This window comes from Mastigoproctus giganteus, chromosome 10, assembly GCF_048544385.1.
Source record: "Mastigoproctus giganteus isolate SK-2022 chromosome 10, ASM4854438v1, whole genome shotgun sequence".
Classification (NCBI taxonomy): domain Eukaryota; kingdom Metazoa; phylum Arthropoda; class Arachnida; order Uropygi; family Thelyphonidae; genus Mastigoproctus; species Mastigoproctus giganteus.
In genome coordinates, this window is record NC_143584.1 from 217,794,040 (window position 1) to 217,813,239 (window position 19,200).

The following is a 19,200-nucleotide window of genomic DNA, read 5'->3' on the forward strand; positions in this document are numbered from 1 at the left end:
GTCCCCACTGATCTGTCTGGGGTCGCCTTCTCTATAGTCCCCATATTTCTGTCTGTCTCCCCCACTAACTAAAACGACAGCGAACGCCTTCTAAAGTAACACAGCCAAATTACTAGCATTAAAATTCAAACCTCACTCTTAAACCATTTCGGCCTAATCAAACTCTAGCGCTTACCCTCCCCTCCTTTTTTTTTTTTTACAATAGGCCCTTGTCACTGAAATCTTCGGAAACTATGTGGCAGGGCCTGCCAGATTATGAAACATAATTTACTGGGTACCTGACCTGCCTCCTCATGGCAAAGTGTGGGCGACGGTGGGTCCCATTAGGGGCCCAATAGCTAAATGGTCAGAAGATACAACGCACCACGACATTACGCTACAGAACAATACCCATATGCTTTTTAAATCTCTCGCCTCTACAGAGTATTGTGTTTCACAAACAATGCATACAACTGAGAGATGGGGGAAACCCCTGGTGCCGATAGACTCTAAATACTTTACACTCTATTTGCAATTCTACTTGAACCATTCCTTACAGCACATCCACATTTCTGCTCCCTTGCCGATGATTTAAATTTTTTTATAATTTCAAAAGACCCCAAACAGATTCAAGAAATTAATAATCAAACCTCCAATCAAATTGAACAATTAATAGATTATTTACAGCTAGCTGGACTCCAACTAAACAATGCGAAGTCAGCCCACATGATAATTATGAAGAGGAAGTTCAGGAATGACATCCGAGTTATAGTTAATGGCGAGACAATTCCAAAAGTTTCATCGCATATTGACCTTGACCTAATGTGGGATGAAGACTTAAATTTCAAAGATCACTTCCTCAAAACGAAGAAGACCTGTGCTGCATTCTGGGCTATCCGCCAGGAGCTCGTAGGCTGCCACAACATCAATTTGATTTTTCAATACAGTGATAGGTGTCTCACTCCTGTACCTTTATATGCATCTGAAATCTGGTCCTCAGCACCTGCCTCTCTGCGTAACAGATGCATGACGATGGAATACTGGATTCTGCGGTGGCTGAACCGTCTGGGAAGGAACCCATTCATCATCCCGAAATCTAATCTTCTAATCAATCTAGGCATGACCCCCTGGAAACTCACTGTTCTCAAAATCTGTCCACGTTCTCTAAGCTGCTAACCCGTCAGATTGATGCCCCATCGATAGAGGATATTATCTCACTCCCAAAAGCAAGCAATAGAAACCACCAGAGCGGGAAACGTCCATTTAGAATGAAGCTGGACTCCCGTGTAACATGATCCAACACTTCACCACCTTCTCCATATATCCAAATAAGTTTGGAGAAAATAGAACATACAGAAGCCAAATTATGGACGAAATCAGGACCAAATCACCAGAACTACTATAAAATCTGAGCTTTATTTATATCAGAAATGTAAATAATTTAATGTAGAAATATATTGTAAAAACTAAACAAATTGTAATGAAAATTACAGAAATGAAATGAAATATAGGCCAAGCTGTATATATAATTACCATGTTAATTTAATATCAATTTTATTTAAAGTTAATCGTTACTGCTAATTTTTTTATTTTTTTTTTACTGCTAAATATAATTTTCAATACAGAAAATTTGTATAAAATTGTATGCTATATATATACACCTTCCCAGACTGTTTAAGGGGTGAACCTAAGGTGAATAAGCAGATAATAATAATAATCATACTGAAGCCGAATTCCATTTTCGAAATGATGTCCGATGAGATCTCCTGGAGTTCCTTAACTCGTTTTCAATGAAGTTGACCCTTGACATCACAATTTCGGAACTGTTGACAAATGCATCCATGACGGTGGAATTACTTTCCGTTGTCATTTTATGATGTTCGAGTTTTGCGATACATTCTCTTTCAGACGCATATGAGCATCTTATGATCTAGTCCGTATACCAATTCCGTAACCACGACTTGAATTGGGTTCACATGGATTCTCAGCTTATCACAACCAATGGGATCAGTCTGTTCCGAATGTTTTCTGTAAAAGATGGGATGCGCTTTGTCAACTTTATCGCTGTCATTATTAATCGTTTTGCAGGCATCACATTTCCAAACAAGTTTAATCTTCTTTGCAACCTTTTTTACATATGAATATGGACTGTAGAGACCTGTTTACAGGAAGAGCATACAAGTAGGAAATCTGCTTGCTTGAGACATCCGGTGCACACCAAATTTTCACCCATGCCGAAATAAACTGAAATGCAATGTCAAAACGGGCTTAACAAGGCCGGTGAAAGATTAAAATACCTTCAGCGTTTTTACCTTAAACTGAGTAAACTGTAAGAAGGTCACTTCGAAAGTGTGCCCTGGGGCGGCTAGCATGCAGGGAGCAGGAGACAATCAGCGGGGGTGTTGCGCTGACATTGTCCACAACTAGAACTGCCGAGAGTGACTCTCTTTGTCAGAGGTGGAAGCAACAATAAAAATTACATGAATCTAACGACTCGATGCGGCGTGTCCAGATCTAGAGATCCTTTGTAAGTTTATCCGTGGTAGACGAAAAATCATCATTGAATATCTTTACAAAACCATTTAAAACTGCTATATTTCAGGAGTACCTTCCAGCGCATATTCATACGGTACCCGCAACTTCATACTCCGGACATATTATTGATAAAAGTGGAGGACACATTGAACATTTTGTGGTATGAGTTTCCCAACACTGATGAATATAGTTTAATTGTTAATTTCTGTTTCTAAACATTTTGTATTCTTCAGATGAATTAAAATGGTATAAAAATCACTACGTACATTTTTAATTAAAATTGAACTTCGACGAATTGAAACATTTTTTTTTAAAATTGTAATTCTTCCCGCCCTCAAAATTTTTATCGGGATTAGCCTGAATTACGCAGCGTTAGCAACCAATATTCCATGCCAATATTAGACTGCATTGCAATTATCAAAAACCAGCGAATTTTTAATGGAGAAATCGTCTCTTCAACTTTAAGATTATTATAGAAAGCACTTCACTAGACCTAATTATATTTTATCAGGAAAAAAGACCATTCAAATAGGGGGGGGGGGGGGGGGGGAAGATGTGCCTGGATCCCCAACGCACAAGGGCTGAGTAAACTCTGAACGCACCTGCATCACAAAATAATATTGCAGTCTGAGTGCATCCCTTGGTCTCTGTGTGTGTGTGTGTAATACGAATTCGTTTAGACAAGCATTTATAATTTTGTAAACAAATAAGCCTTGTCCTAGATTCAATATAATTAATGGAATATTCCGTTGTTCACTCCGCAGGTTTTTTGTTTCTTTTTCTTAATTTCCTCTGTTAGGAGGTCTTCACGAGTTTCATTTATTCTTTCTGTTTAAATGTTTATTTACAAAACATGCTATGCATATTTAGGTTTTTAAGATCAAGCTCATGAATTTTAAGTAGAGAGTACATGTTTGCTGGGATAAAATCAGTTTTTATATGCAAATATCAAAATCCATCATATATGCAATTTGAATACCAAAATTACTGTGTTAATTAGTCTATGAAAATAGTAATCTGTTCATATATATTAGCTCTTGTTCAAATTATTTAACTCTTCGAATATTTAATTAGGGGCCCCCTCACAAACGAGACTCAAGAAAAAAATTCAACACTTGAGACTATATTTTAATTTAAAAAATGGTATAATGACTTTAGCATGTACCGCCGACTAAGGCAAACCACTCATGCACATAATTTCAAAAGATAATGTACTTAATGCAAATAGAACCTGGGGTAGGAGTTTTCACAGGTTCTGCTAAATTGTGGACCCTGGACTTGTCTTATTTGCCTCGACCCTGGACTCCTTCAGGATACATTTTCGAAATCAATAAAGAATTTGATGCCATTCTCGTGGGACGTTAATGGTTCCCCCACTTCGTTGTGGTAGGGTAGGGCAGGCCCATATCAGTATATCACCTGACAATCCAGTGATAATTTACTTCTAAAAAAAAAGGTTCTTTTCCATTGCAAATTCTGATTTGCACAATAGCTGAGTATAATGATTAGCTTAGTGCTTATTAGTATATATTACAACTTATTCACAGATTTGTAGCTTTTTAAGTTCTTTTACGTACGTTTTCACATTTTTTAACTCCTGCTGACTTCTCCAGGTCTGTCCGGCCTCTTGAAACAACTCGTCTCTTAGTGAACAGTTTTTCATTAAATTTTATAGTTGGATCTTTTAGAAAGATTTGTCGAAATGTTTCAAATTTTATTAAAATCAGACCAACTAAAATTCGGAATTCTTCCCCCTTTTTAAATAAAACTTCGAGTAATCTCATTATATATAAATGACAGTATGATTTAGATGTCTGGGCATTATTCGGTAAGGAAAAGTCAGATAGCAGATTTTCAATGCATGCTCCATTAGCCCCTGTGAAGGTTTTAAAATCGATTCTGATCCACCTTTCAACCCTTCAGTCTCTTCTCCCTTTAAAGAAATCGATATTAGTTTTGGAGTTTGGACATTACTCGAGAAAGTAAAACGGATGAACACAATTTTCAGCATACGTTCGGTGGTATCTGTAAAGCTTTTAAGTCCAATTACGATTCCGTATTTCCCATATTTTTTGGGCATTACTCAAGAAGGAAAAATCGGATTGACGCCAAAATTTCGGCGTATGATTTGTTGATCCTTCGACAGGTTTTATGTTTAATTCCCATTCAACAGTCCCCCTCCCTATGTCCTCCCCGAAAGAAACAATTCGATAAATTTTGAACAACAGCTCCGATCAGTTTCAAAATTTCGAGACTTATTTCGAATATTCTTATGAACCATTGCACTTAATTTCCTGTTGATAGTTAAATTTGGAAACCCTATTCTCCTGTTTCTGTCCCTCCCGCTCTACCCCACCTATATAGTATAACCAGTACACAAAATACCACTTCACTTTGGATTGCCAGATATTTTTTTGACGGATAAACCTAGACAACAAAATTCTTATTTCGATATCAGTATAGTAAAGTATAATACGCTGAACATTTCTGGGGGATATGGTAATCTTCATTACTCTTTTGTCTCCAACGTTTCTCAGTAGTTTTTACTTAACATCACAAAATTCGTCGTATTTTTAACTTCAATCGTTTTGTGCAAGAAAGTGGGGGCAACGGCGCAGCAAAGACTCACAGGAACCGGGGCGCAAGCTCGAAGGAAGGGCTCCCAAAGCAAGAGACTCTGCGTCCCATATGCCATTATAGCTAAGCCCTTGAACCGCGATGTTCGATGATCTTGATAGGGCTTTCTAGACGCCGCAAAAAGAGGCTGAAAACAGGGACATCTGGCAACCTCACGATTTACCCATCACTCATATGAACACCAAGTGAGGTTTTGGTAAACACTTCTTGAGTACAGTAAAGCAGTTTTTAATCCTTGAGGTACATTATTGGATAATCGAACCAGTCCGAAATGTCATTAGCAATATCATACAGGGCCTGAAATGTAACTTAATGCGTACATTACCTAACTTGTTATGGAATTCGAATCAAACACCACTTGGCATCTTGCGAATTCGTTACGTATAGGATGTAACGTCTTTAAATGTTGGATGCCTCACCAACTTCGTGTGCGCGTGTGAGTGTAATCAACTTGGAAATTTGCTTGCTCCGTGTAGTGTGGTTGACCTTGGAATTAATACAGTGCAAGAATGCCCGCCAACGGTCTACTTTCCGATCTTTGTCATCGCTCAGAGTGGGGTGGTGGAGAGCTATAATTAGCGTATAGTGGTTGGCGTAATTTCTTCTGATTACAGAGTACGATTGATCGTAGCACTGCCTTGACTGAGATTTGCTATTCAATTTAGGAACATCGCTGCCGGAAAGAAACTCCAGTTGAATATATTTTTATTTGTAATGGAATATTATTTACATATATCCGCTGAATCTTACTGGAGAAATTATCGATGTAGCTAATTATTATGAATCAATAATACTTTATACCTTTATGAAGACATAAAAATAATGAAAACTGACTACGGACAACTCTGAATTTGGAGCCAAGGATTTGCAATTCGTCTCTGTGCAAAATGGTTTTGAGCACACTTGGATTACATCCAATAACCACGGAAGTGATGCCAACGCAAGACTATTCAGTACTTTAATAAATGTATCATCTTAATATTTTACAGGAAAATTCATAAAAGTGACAAGCAGTGATTTGCTTTGACAACAAGGTTGTTAACAATATTTTTATCGATAGTCTGCGACCAACTGCATTTGCATATTTCAAAGCTATTTATTTATCATAATGTTTCTCTTTGAGTTACTGACTTACCTGCCCTCGTGGGAGCACAGCTAATAGAATTAATTAATAGTTATTTTTGGTTGCGTAATTGTTCTATTAATAGTAATAGCCATGTAGTGCAAAGAAGCCACAGGCTTATGCTGCCTGTGGCAGAAAAAATAAAATAAAATGAAATAAATAAATAAAAAACGAGTAGATAAGAAAATACAAATTATTTGAATCCCCCTCACTATCCAGTTGACCTCTGAATTTATTCAAATTTTCAGCCTCAACAACCTGTTAAAACAGTTAACTGAAACAGAATCGCTGGCTAAAAGAAAACTTCCTGCAATCTAGTCTAAACCTCTTCCCCTGTAATTGGAATTTATACCCCTAAGTTCTATAATTCTCCATAACAGTGAAAATTCCGCCTTCATTCATTTTACTAACCCCTCTCAGAGCCCTATAAACTTCAATCAGGTCACCTCTAAGGAGCCCACATAATCAGAGTCTTTTCTCGTATGGTCGCACTTTTGCCGATCTCACCATGCCAGTTGCCCGTGTTTGGACCTTTCAAGAAGCTCAATATCTTTTTTTCAATGAGGTCTCCATACCTGAACACAGTATTCAAAATGTGGTCTTACAATTGCCTTATACAGTGGGACTATGACTTCCATATCTCTACAGGATAATGTTCGATAAATCATGTGTAATTACGACAACTAATTTCATATGGCTCAGTCTCTTCCCAGCATGAAGGATCTTTCTTCAGTAAAGACAGTATGCAAAGTACCTGTTCAGTTCCTCCGCAACATCAGCTGGGTTCTCTAAGGCTTTACCACACCAGTGCACAAGGGACTTTACATGTAACTACTGCAACGTCTTTCTTCTTCCAACTGACGACTAAGTTCTTTTATTGACTTGGTATTGTTCGGTTGTTAAAATTGTATATAATGTGTATATAATTGTAAAATTGTATATATTGTATATAAAAGTGTATAATATGATATAAATATTGATTTTATTGGCTTTGTTAACTTGATTAAGTCATGGTTTTGACTTTATTAAATTTATATTTATTGTCTTGGTCAAGATTAGAGATCAGATTGGATTCGCTACTCTTTTTTTTTTTTGTGTTTTTTTAAATCACACACCACGGGAGTTTTTCCCCCTGTAGTGCCCCCCCGGGGAGAATTTCGCCACTGGTTTGGCACTACCTCCTGTTGTTGAAGAGAGTCTGAAGTAAGACAGACAGAACTATATGGGAACTGACCCCTTCCTGCGATGTGGACGAGTACCCAGAATCATCTCTCCAGATGACTAGTGCTTCTGGATAGCCAAGTGGCCAGAACAACACAACACACACAAACCTACACTAATTACATATCTGGCCATTCGCAGTGTTATTGTTCTTCACAGAGATACCTGGAGGAATTGAACCGACAACGAGGAGCCGCCCCTTACAAAAACACGTTCACATTTCCAAATTCCCTCCTAAGTTTTTATTTTATTTTAATTTTTATATATATATATTTTTTATTATTTATTTTAATTATTTTTTTATTATATATATGTTTTTTTCGTGGTGCAGAAAGTCTGTGGTTTTGTTGCAATGTATTGGCTAATACTAATCCGTCAACATTGAAATTTGTGTCACTTCCGGGCCACCATCTGTGGTTATCGAAATGTAAGCAAGCCAAGCGTGCTCAAAACCGTTTTCAACATGGATTAACTATGCTCAAAACCATTGCGGCCCTCTGAACGTGACTGCGACTCTTGGATTGGCATAACGAGTGCATTTCCCAGCCTTCTATTTCATTATTCCACGGCCTGCCAGCCAAAGATAAATACTACGGAAACAAAACAACTCGCTTGGAGAGAAGCCATGCAAAATAGTCCAGGTGCAGTACTTTGTTTCGTCTTTGTTATCGCGTTCGGGGAGTGCGCGCACTCAAGTGGAGGTCAGGCAAGCACACCTCATAGATTGCAATAAAGAAGACACTTTCATAGCTTTCGTGATGAGCCAGTCAATTTATAAAATACAAGTATACTAAGAGATTCGTTTAAAAGCTTTTTAAAGAAAATTTAACCTAGAAATTAATGAGTTACCATTTTTTTTAAAATCTTATACATTTGATTTTTTATTTATATTGATTTATTTTCATTTTATAGCAAAAGAAATGTAATACAAGTAAAAAATTCCAGAGTAAGCTTTGCAGCGTTTACTGTATTCATAATATTAAGTATGACGTCATCGCATCGTTTAAATCTGCTGTTCACGTGATTCACTGCCTTCTGCACATATGAATTAGTAAATAAAAAAAATAAAAATTGTTGCTCCTGTCATGTAATTATTTTTATATTAAACTGTTTTTTATTTCTTAAATTTAGAAGGTAATTTCTTAATTTTAGAAATTTAGCATAAATTTTCGACTTGATATGTGGATATTATAATACTTAAGTTATTATTATTATTATTAGTTATATGGTGCAAGGAAGCTTGAGGCTTATGTTGCACCAGCCAAAAAAAAATTCCCGGGTTACCCTGACAGAAGTAGAAAGGAATCACCAAGAAAGAGAAGAATGATAATATCCAGCTCAAGACCCTGGGTGTGCCAAGCCCATACTCGCCAGATGTGAGCCCCTGGGTTAAAAATGTACTAGAAGTTTAAAATTTACATACCCCTCTGAAATGAAAAGCAAAAGTTTTTAATATCGAATAAAATCAAAACATATGGGAAAGAAAAATTTAAAAACAAAAGTTTGCTTAGATTAGTGGTACAACCGTTGGAAAGAAAAGTAAAAAACAAAATTGTGAAAAGGGCTATTTAGGCACTTTTGTTTTTTAAATCATCGAAGTTTCAGCCTGTATAAATTTGGGGGGGGGGGGGGGGAATGGACATCCAGCTGTAATAAAATCTTTTTATTATATTCGTGAAGACATGGTAAAGACATTAGGAGAATGAGCCCCGTCACATGCAACTGTTAAATATTAGGTGACTGAATTTAAATATGGTGAAACCAGCATACGAAGATGCAAAACATTCTGTCAAATGAATTAGGTATGAGGAAGGTTTCCGCAAGACGGCTTCTCCCCCCCCACCCAATCTTTCAACATCCGATCAGAAACATCTTCGATTCAAATCAAAACTTCAAAGCAAAAAGTTGCTTTAAAGTTTTGAATCGAAGTTTGAAAGTAGTTCTATATCATGACAAATCGTTGTAAAGGCAAGTTTGTTCTGCTGTGAAATTTAAGACCATTGCATCACCTATGTAATTTAAATTCTTCTGGCCGCAAAATTAGCTTAAAGGACAGGATAGTCTTGCAAGCATTCTGGTAAAAAGAATATCGACACAATTTTTTTGCATATATTTTTTAAATGCAAATGCGATAGTTGATGGGAGTGCCGGACTGCTCTCTTAATATTTCCAAATTGTAAAATGTTTTTTTTTTTTTTCCAATATGCCAGAGTTTATTTTACCATCCTTTTTTCATAAGTAGCGCACTAGGGTTTACATAGCCTGTGAATATTTAAAGGACTAAATGGACATTGAAATACGATCATTTACCTCTAATAGAAGCAAATGGACTGCACCATGAAATTAAATGGTTGACTGGGTGAACAAACTCAACAGTTTCATGAACAAGTACGTGTATAGTTGATATCAGTGGTGCATCATCCCCTGCGCCGGACAACCCGAAAGGAAAGGTTCATAAAAAATATAAATAAGTTACATTGCAACAGAGCCGAAGATCATGATGATGTGCCATTGAGTGGCAGCAGTGCTATAGTGACGAGCTAGGGAGAAATCATTGGTGTAAGGTGGGGAAGTGTATTTCTCTCCAAGACCTACTATTGCGCAATTACAGGAACAGCTGCAGATAATTGCGCAATAGTAGGTCTTGGAGAGAAATACACTTCCCCACCGTACATAGACTAGACTAGATAAAGACAGTAGCAAATTTAAAATTGAGAAAGGAGTTCGACAAGGAGACACAATGCCTACGAAGTTGTTTACCTATGCGGAAGCTTTCAGAAGATTAGACTGGTCGCAGAAAGGAGTCAATGTGAATGGAGAGTACCTAAACCGTTTACGATTTGCAGTTGACATTAAAAATTAAATTTTCTGTTTATACTCCGGCACGACAACCAAGTCAGTAGAGTTTACAATAAATCGTCAATACAAATATTTATCGTATTTAGTAGTCACGGGCTTGAACCTCGGTTCACTCAAGGAACACGTGCTATGCACTCTCGCTCCTGACCACTAGGCTACGTTGTGGTCATAAGCCACAATCCCAAAGAATTAGAGGAAAATCTTAATCAGTTATGCACAGTTAGTAAGGATTTTGGACTAAAGATGAATATGGCTAAAACAAAAGTAATGATGAACAAGTAGACCACAGAAAGGGACATAATGATTGAAGGAGCAGTAATTGAAAAGGTGGAGTCATATACTTATCTGGGACAAGTTATTAGCTGTAATAATGATAAATGGCTGGAAGTCAAGAGAAGAATAAATTTTGGATGGATAGCATTCAGAAAATATAGTCACATACTGACGAGCAATATCCCAGTTTGTCTGAAACGTAAAATAATAAACCAATGTATACCCCCCACCATGACTTATGGAAGTGAAACTTGGGCACTCACCAAAAGAATGGAAGAGAAGCTGAGAACTACACAGCGAAGAAACGAACGAATTATATTAGGAATCAGACTGTTAGATTAGAAGAGAAACACGTGGATTAGGCAGCAAACTCAAGTAAAGGACATTCTTATCAAAACTAAAGAACTAAAATGGTCTTGGACAGGACACATAGCACAAAGACAAGATGACAGATGGACTAAGAAAACAGAATGGTACCCAAGAGGAGCTAGAAGAAAACCTGGAAGACAACGGCGGAGATGGATAGATGAAATTCATGAGTTTGTGGGTAGTAAATGGATGGCCATTGCACAAAACAGAAGGAACTGGAAAGTTACTGGAGAGGCCTTCATCCTGCAGTGAACTGAAAATGACTGATGATGATGATGATGATGATGATAGGAACAGCAGACAATGTAAGAAATACAACCATTCTGCACAAAATCAATAGTGGATAAACAGAATTACAGACAACTGCAGAAGTTTGCGATGACCAGAACACACACATATGCTTACAAACAGAGTTTTTCTTTCCTATCACTTTCTCCCGTGGGGGATGAAAAACTATTAAACTTTTTTCTCTCTTGCCTTCCTTCTCATCTATCTTCATCCAGCATGGGATATTCCTATGTGGAATGAATTTTTTTTTTTTTTTACAGACACACACTGGCCTTACCTTGTCTGTGTCTGTAAAAACTGAACAGAGCAACGAGGCTGAGATGGACTTGTGTTCTAGGAGCCGCCCATACAAAAATAAAAATAATAATACCAAAGTGAGACACATATCACACCAGAGTAGTACCAACGTGAGACACATATCACATGGCGCCTCCGTAGCCAGGTGGGCAGGAGCAGCAGTGCGTAGCACACGCTTCTTGATTAGACCGGAGTTCGAGCCGGTGACCACAAAATACGGAGGATGCGGAAAGGTCAGGGAATGACCACCGCATATCCCCGGAGCAATATGGCCTTAGTTGCTAATGCTCCTAAAAACCAAATAACAACAACACATATCACATCATCATTTGCCAACCACACGTACACATGTCCATGTTCTGCTCTTCCCTGACGGTGATGGTAAATTCCCAAAGGAAAATGCTACTGGACCATACATGCTGGAAAGATTTGCTGAATAGTTTGACGATTTCACCATTTTCCTCCTACAATTCCCCCAAATTCACCTGAGTTAAACTTTATGAATATCTGTGGGGGTGAGGTCAAACAGACTATTAGGAGGTTCGGAACCCTCCATTATTTCTTGCCCCGCTTTAATAACATTTCCCTATGTAAAGAGAAATGTTTTGTCTAGTGCAATATTGAGGCAACTGGTTGTAAAGGTGCAGAACGTTCCGTATTGAAATAAACAGTAACTTTACATCACTAGTTAAATACTGCAATATTAGAAATGTCATAAAACTTAAAAATCTTTAAGATAACACAGTAACAAAGATCATCAAAGGTTAACTGACGGATTGATCAGTGATAATTTTGTATTGAAGTAGTACAATACAAACGCAGCTCGTTGTGAAGAAAGAAAATAGCATTATAAGATGGTCATGTAATGGCAGCCAAATGATTTATTGAATGGTTTACCCACGAAGTGTGATACCAAGTAACTCGTTGCCAAGTTTCAGAATCCCAGGAATTAAATAAATTTCCATACCAATATCCAGTGTGTTTAATATTTTCTGATATGTACATTTTTATTATTATGGTAAATGTAAATGTAGGAATGGAAAAAGCGTCCTGTTTCTGGATTAATAAGTGATTTACAATTGTAACGATCTTTGGCGTAAGCAGAAAATGAACCTGGAGATTCGGATGCAAGCGAATTGCAGTATGCAGCATTCTTATCCTGAACAGTTTTTGCACGCTTATTGGAAAAATCAAGGTTTAGATAAAAGACGAGATTTTCTTTGAGAATAAAGGATTTTATTCTCAAGGGAAATCTTGAGAATAAATAAAATCCCGGGTCTTTTCCACCCCACACCGGGTGGAAAAGACCCGAGTTCGAATCCCGTCGATGACGGGAGGGATTTTTATGGGCCTTTTTCACAACGTGGCTGAGTTAGTAGGTCTCAGGTTGAAGGTAACATGGTTTTTAACCCCGGAAATTCAGATATTTCGTCCAGCAAACAGAAAATCAACCTCAGAACATACGCAATTTACAGACAATGTACACGGATCAATATGGCCTTAGCCGTCGATGCTCCTAAACCCCTACTACTACAACTACTGTACAGTATTTAAGCTTCGGTGAGTGAATCTATTGTTTAAGATTCAGTGTTCATAATCCATCAAAGCATAAAAAAATATAAAACCATCCCGATATGCAAGTTAGAGAGTAGGTCAACTGCTATTACGTGTTTACAATAATTAATCTCAATCCTGGAAAAGGGAACGTCAACCTAACAGAATACGGAGAAAACTGGGCCAGCGGAACTGTTCTTCCTTGCAGTTCTGTTTCAGTTATGCACGTTATCAAGAAAGACAAAAGGTTTCAAATGATTGATAATCCAAATGATAATGAGTTCTGTAATTACAGAGAAAATAGTAATTTTATTTTTATCATGGCATAATGGTTTTTAATTCCACAGAGTGGTGGTTGTTGTAATAGGGTTTTAGGAGCATCAGCAACTAAGGCAATATCACTTCGTGCATCCATATTACTCTGTATTGGCTGTAAATTGCGTGTGTTCTGAGGTCAATTTTCTGTCTGATGGACATAAAATCCGAGTTTCTGGGAGGAAAAACCATGCTACTCTCGCCATTATGCTTTACGCGAGCCTATTATTCTTAAATATTCTGGTAGATATTTTAGGACCGGAATTGTATCTACCAGTGAGCTCATGAAGGATACGTCTTTCCTGAAAGTACAGTGGGTTTGCTATTTGTCACTCGTCATTCCTACACCGAGTGGAAAAGATCTGGGTTCGAATCCCGTGAATAATGCGAGGAATTGTGTGCTTGTCTTAAACTTAGAACTAAGTTTAAGTTCTTTTTGGGTCTTTTTCACAACGTCGCTGAGTTAGTCGGTCTCAGACGAAGGTGTTTTCCTCCGGTAACTCGGGTTTTACCGGAGGAAAACACGGGCAGGAATGCAATTATATGATAATCGCAGAATAGATTTGTTAAGGGGCGATCTTCTCTGGCAAATCGAATTGGATACTATGATGAAGTAACAAAGGCACTGGATGCAAAAAAATAAATTTGGCATCGTTAGATTTCAGAAAAGCTTTTGATATCGTTCCACATGAAAGACTGTTGTACAAATTGGAGCATTGGAGCTTAAGGAAAGCTATTGCTATGGATAACTGGATTATTGAATAGTAGAAGGCAGAGAGTGATTATCCATGGGCAATGCTCTTCTTGGACTAATGTTATTAGTCGAGTCTCTCAGGTTTAAGTGCTGGGCGCATTGTTGTTTTCAATAATTTTAATGATATTGAGGAAGGCATACCAGGCTTAATGGCTAACTTTGCAGATGATACAAAGGTTGGCACGGTGGTTAATGACAGTACTCAGGGTATGCTACCCCAACAAGATATAGAAAAGTTAAGCAAATGGACTGACAAATAGCAATTTTAAGTTAAAAGTTGGAAGATGCAAGGCACTGCATGTGGGTAGCAGTAATCCCAGATAACTATGCGGTGCTCAAGGCAATTAAGAATGAAAAATACCTGAGGGTATTGTCCAGTCAGTTTTGTGAGCATTGAAAAAACCCAATGATATACAGGAATTTTGGCAGCAGGGGGTAGGAGGCAATTATTCCGCTGTATAATGCAATGATTAGGCCGCATCTTGATTTCTTGAGTACTGCATACCGGTCGGGAAGCCTCATTTTAGAAAGGATATACATCTGTCCGACCAGAAGAGCAATGAGAAAAGGAGGGGTATTCTTCCCAAGAAAGACATTGGTTACGCAAATTACAGCATCTGGAAACTGGGTACCTGCTAGGAGATATGATTGGGGGTGTTTAAGGCTTTGATTGGATTCTGTAAGCATAAATGTTGGTGGCATCCTTTCTCTCACTCGGACCTTACACTTATGGGAGCATACATTTGAATTGAAGGATAGATACAAGGAAATTTGATTTCAGCCAAAAGGTACTTAATTGTTAGAACACACTTCCACTGGTGCTGTAGGAATGGGTAGTTTTGAATAAATTTAAGGAGGAATTAGGAAAATTATTAGAGTGGATGGACAGTTGATATGGGAAGCGTTATTTTGGCTGATGCTATATAAGCTTACTTCGTTTCATCATTCCAGTACTAATACTAGGAAAGTGATTACAATTTATTGCCAGTGAGGGGATGTTGAAAATCTCTATACCATTCGAAATAGTGGTAGCCTCTTTTTTTTTTTTTTTTGCTTTTCAAATAAAAGCAAATTTTCTATAAACTGTCATGTTTCCTTTTCAGAATTCTTATCTGTTTTTTGATTCCGCTCTCTCTTGTCTCAGCTTGCAAATCAAATCTTATTCGCAAAGGCTGAAAATATTCATTATGGTGTCAGGTGGCCACACCTACTCTTGTTTAAATCAGTTGTTATAACTGTTTATCAAAGATGGAATGTCAGTGCTAAAGTCTACCCTGTTTTCTATGACATTAGTTAGCTTTTGATTCTATTCAACCAACTAAATTACATATTTATTTTTGTTAAAAAATAACTCTCAGATCGGTGAGTAACTCAGGGTTATCAAATCAGTTCTGCAAAACGCATTTTTGGGTTTTTTTTTCCCATTTATGTTATCACATAAAATTTTATTGCTGATGGTAGTCTTAATGTATAAGGTTAGTAATGGTAACTTCGTTCTGTACCTCCTATAGTAAAGCTCATAAAGAAATAGATGAGACAGCAGGGTATTTATCAACTTTTGGTTTAATTATTAGTCTTTATAAACCAAAAAAACTCTTTTCTACCGGTTTGATAGGGTGGTTTCTCTACCGGTGCATTGTAATAACGAAATGAAAACTTAATTGTACGAAAAAATTTAAGCAATGCCTTTATGGTGTGGTTATTAAAAAGCAGGGGCACCAGTTTCAAAATCTCGTGAGCATTTACAAAATTGGTTGTTACATCTTTGCTCACAAGTTACTCTTAGTTATGAAATAGGGGCGGATCAGAATTCACAGACTTTGGGAAAAGAAAGGATGACGGCCTGCGCCAAGTATATTTAAATTTAATATTAATTTCATGCATATACGAAAAGTCTGCTTGTCAATTGGTTATTTATCTTGAACCGGAATAGCAACAGGTGGGTTGCTATTCCGGTCCAAGCTTATGAGCCATGCGATTACCACCAAATAAATTCGCCATGTTATAAAATAACTGTTAACTTCAAAATGTTGGGAGCTGTACAGTTAAACACCCTTTATAGCTCTGAAATGAAATCTCTGTCGGCGTACTGAAAATACAAAGTAATTTTCTGTTTGCTGGACGAAAAACCAGAGTTTTCGGGAGAAAAAATCATGTTAACCTCGTCTGAAACCGGTTAACTCAATCACATTGTGAAAAAGACTCATAAAAATTCTTATGGGAAGCGACGGGACTCGAACTCAGGTCTTTTCTACCCGGTGTGGGGAGGGCAGCGATCCACCAACCGTGCTACCCACGAGAGCGCATATAAGATATAAGAGTATTCATATACAGTATCTCTGTTTTTTGTTTTATACATGTTAATTGCAATAGCATTAATTTCTACTAATTTTTGGTTGCAGATGTTTAATATTTTAGCTAGGATCCATTTAAGAGGGGGGACTGTAGAGGCTGTCACCCTAGTGCGATAGGGCACCCAAAATTTGCTTATATTATTATTATTTTTTTTATGCATTCGGGCAAACTAGTGCCTCCAAATTGCTCCCATCTCCGGACACCAAATAAAAATTATACACTTAATTTTATGGTGGATTACTCGGTATGGCTGAAGAATTCTGTAGAAGGTTTGGTATAAACTTGTTTGTTTGTTGTTAGGTTTCAAGCGCATCAGCAACTTGGGCCAGATTGTGCCATTATAATATGTCTGTAACTTGAGTGTGTTTTGTGGTCGGTTTGCTGTTTGCTGGACGGAAAACCAGAGATTCCGGGACACGGGTACACTCTCCCCAGGATTAGCCTCAGTACGACTCCTAATAATGGTTTAACCGCTTTAGAATAAAAACGATGCTACCCTCGTCTGAGACCGACTGACTCAGCCACATTGTGAAAAAGGCCCATAAAAATTCCTAGCGTCATAATGGGATTCGAACTCAGGTCTTTTCTACCCGGCTTGGAAAGGTACGGTGATTATGCCAATTGTGTTACCCACGAGGGCGTAAACTTCTTTGAAAGGGAAAGGAAACAAACCGAGGTGAGCACTGAGAACAATACTGTAGGTATGCAACAAGGTGATTTGTGGAAGTGAAAAACTAAGGTCTAGTCTCAGACTTCAGGGGTTCGGGTGTGGGGTAGAAAGGTTACAAGGAGAAGTTATCCTTGCCTGGATTAACTCTTCGCCCTAGTTGGACTTGAGATCCTTTTTAGTCTGGGACACGGGTACACTCTCCACAGGATCAGCCTTGGTACGACTCCTAATAATGGTTTAATCGCTTTAGAATTGTGAAATACACTTTTTCAAACATTGTTTGTTAGTGCCCTTATTATAACTGTTAAGTTCTATGGTGAAATAATAATTTCAGTACAGTAGCTCTTCCTGTTCCTCACTTCTACATTTTGGTCCGCTTTGCGCACCCCGCCTCGTAAACGAGCCCACTCTGTACAATCCCGCAAATCAACATAACCTTACTAGACACATCAAATACAGGATTATGTGAACTAGCGTACAATGGACAGCAATCGTGTTGTTTTATCTAATGTATTGCATATTTCATTTTTCATGGACGTTAAGAAGCAGAACAACTATCCACTTACCATGGTTAAACCCCCTCTTTAAGCCTCCAAAGAGAGGGCTGTTGGTACAGGACGAACTAATTTTCTAAAAATTCGGAGGGGGGGGGGGGCTTAGTTTGTCCTGTACCAGCAGCTCATCTTTTTTTGAGGCCGGAAGACAGGATTCAGCAGAACCTTAAAACGTAGCCCAAATTATTAAGTACAGATTGATGTGATAATATTTCAGTAAATACCTTAAAACACGTTCACGTGGTATAAAATTGTATTTATTTCGTTTAACTCCTGAGAACAACTAACCATGTATCACCTCCCTTTCAGAAAATTATAACTATACTGTTTCCCTACCTAAAAGTACATATATTGTGTATGGATTCATAATTTAGAGATGGCCCGTGTATTAAAAACACAGCTCCTGAGCAGTATTAGGTAGGATTTCCTCCCGCCTGCCGGTTTAGTTGCAGATTCTTGGAGCTTTTCCATCCCGAAGCAGCTCAGCCAATGACAAATAGCAGAGTGAGCGATGAAATACAAGGTCTGGTAGTTAAGTGGTTATGTTTTTTTTTTTTTACTATTTTGTAATTTAGTTAATTATTCTATAAATTTATAAGTATTGTGTTAATTCTGGCTACGTTATCCATCGAATAAGAAAAATCCATCCACCATAGCCATTTTAACGCAGATTTACCCATCCGTGCAGACTTTTTAGTGATCAAGGTCGGCCCTCCTCAGAATAGGGAAAGTATTGTTCCCTTCGTGGAACTCATTGCGTGACAAATTGGCTGTAGCTCAATTTCAATTTATAGCCTCTTCCTAAAAATTTAAAAATTGTATACTGTACTTTTTAGACACATTTGAGCAGATTCCTCTCCCCCATCCCCCAAATTCAGTGTAGATGTCGATTTACACTTACAGACACAAATTGTGATTAGTAGGCGGTGGTAAATTTTGAGGACAGAAAAGGGCATACTAGAAATGTGAGTAGGATTATAATTGTAATTTATATAATGCTTTTAACATTATTGAAATTTGTAATAATTATTCAAATAACGATATATAGGCCTATTCACAGAGTAGTAAGATATCTTACTCTGTGGGCCTAATATTCGCTAAACTGCTGTTCATGGTTTGCGAGGGTAAAAAAGGCATACAAGACCTGCCTTCAATATTTACAGTTCAAACTTCTAAATAAAAATCTTTAATAATTAATAGTTAAACTTTAACTTTCTAAACCTGTCTACACGTAATTTCCTTCCTTTCCCCCACCACATACATAATTTATTCTTGTGTATGCTGCTGCAGAAGAAACAATACGAGAGTACAAATTTTTGCACGTTACTCTCATCCCTTAACAACTACTTACCTGTCATGAGAGGAGGTTGCTGAAGGAAAGTTTGGGACATATTTATGACTAACTGGATTTAAGAGG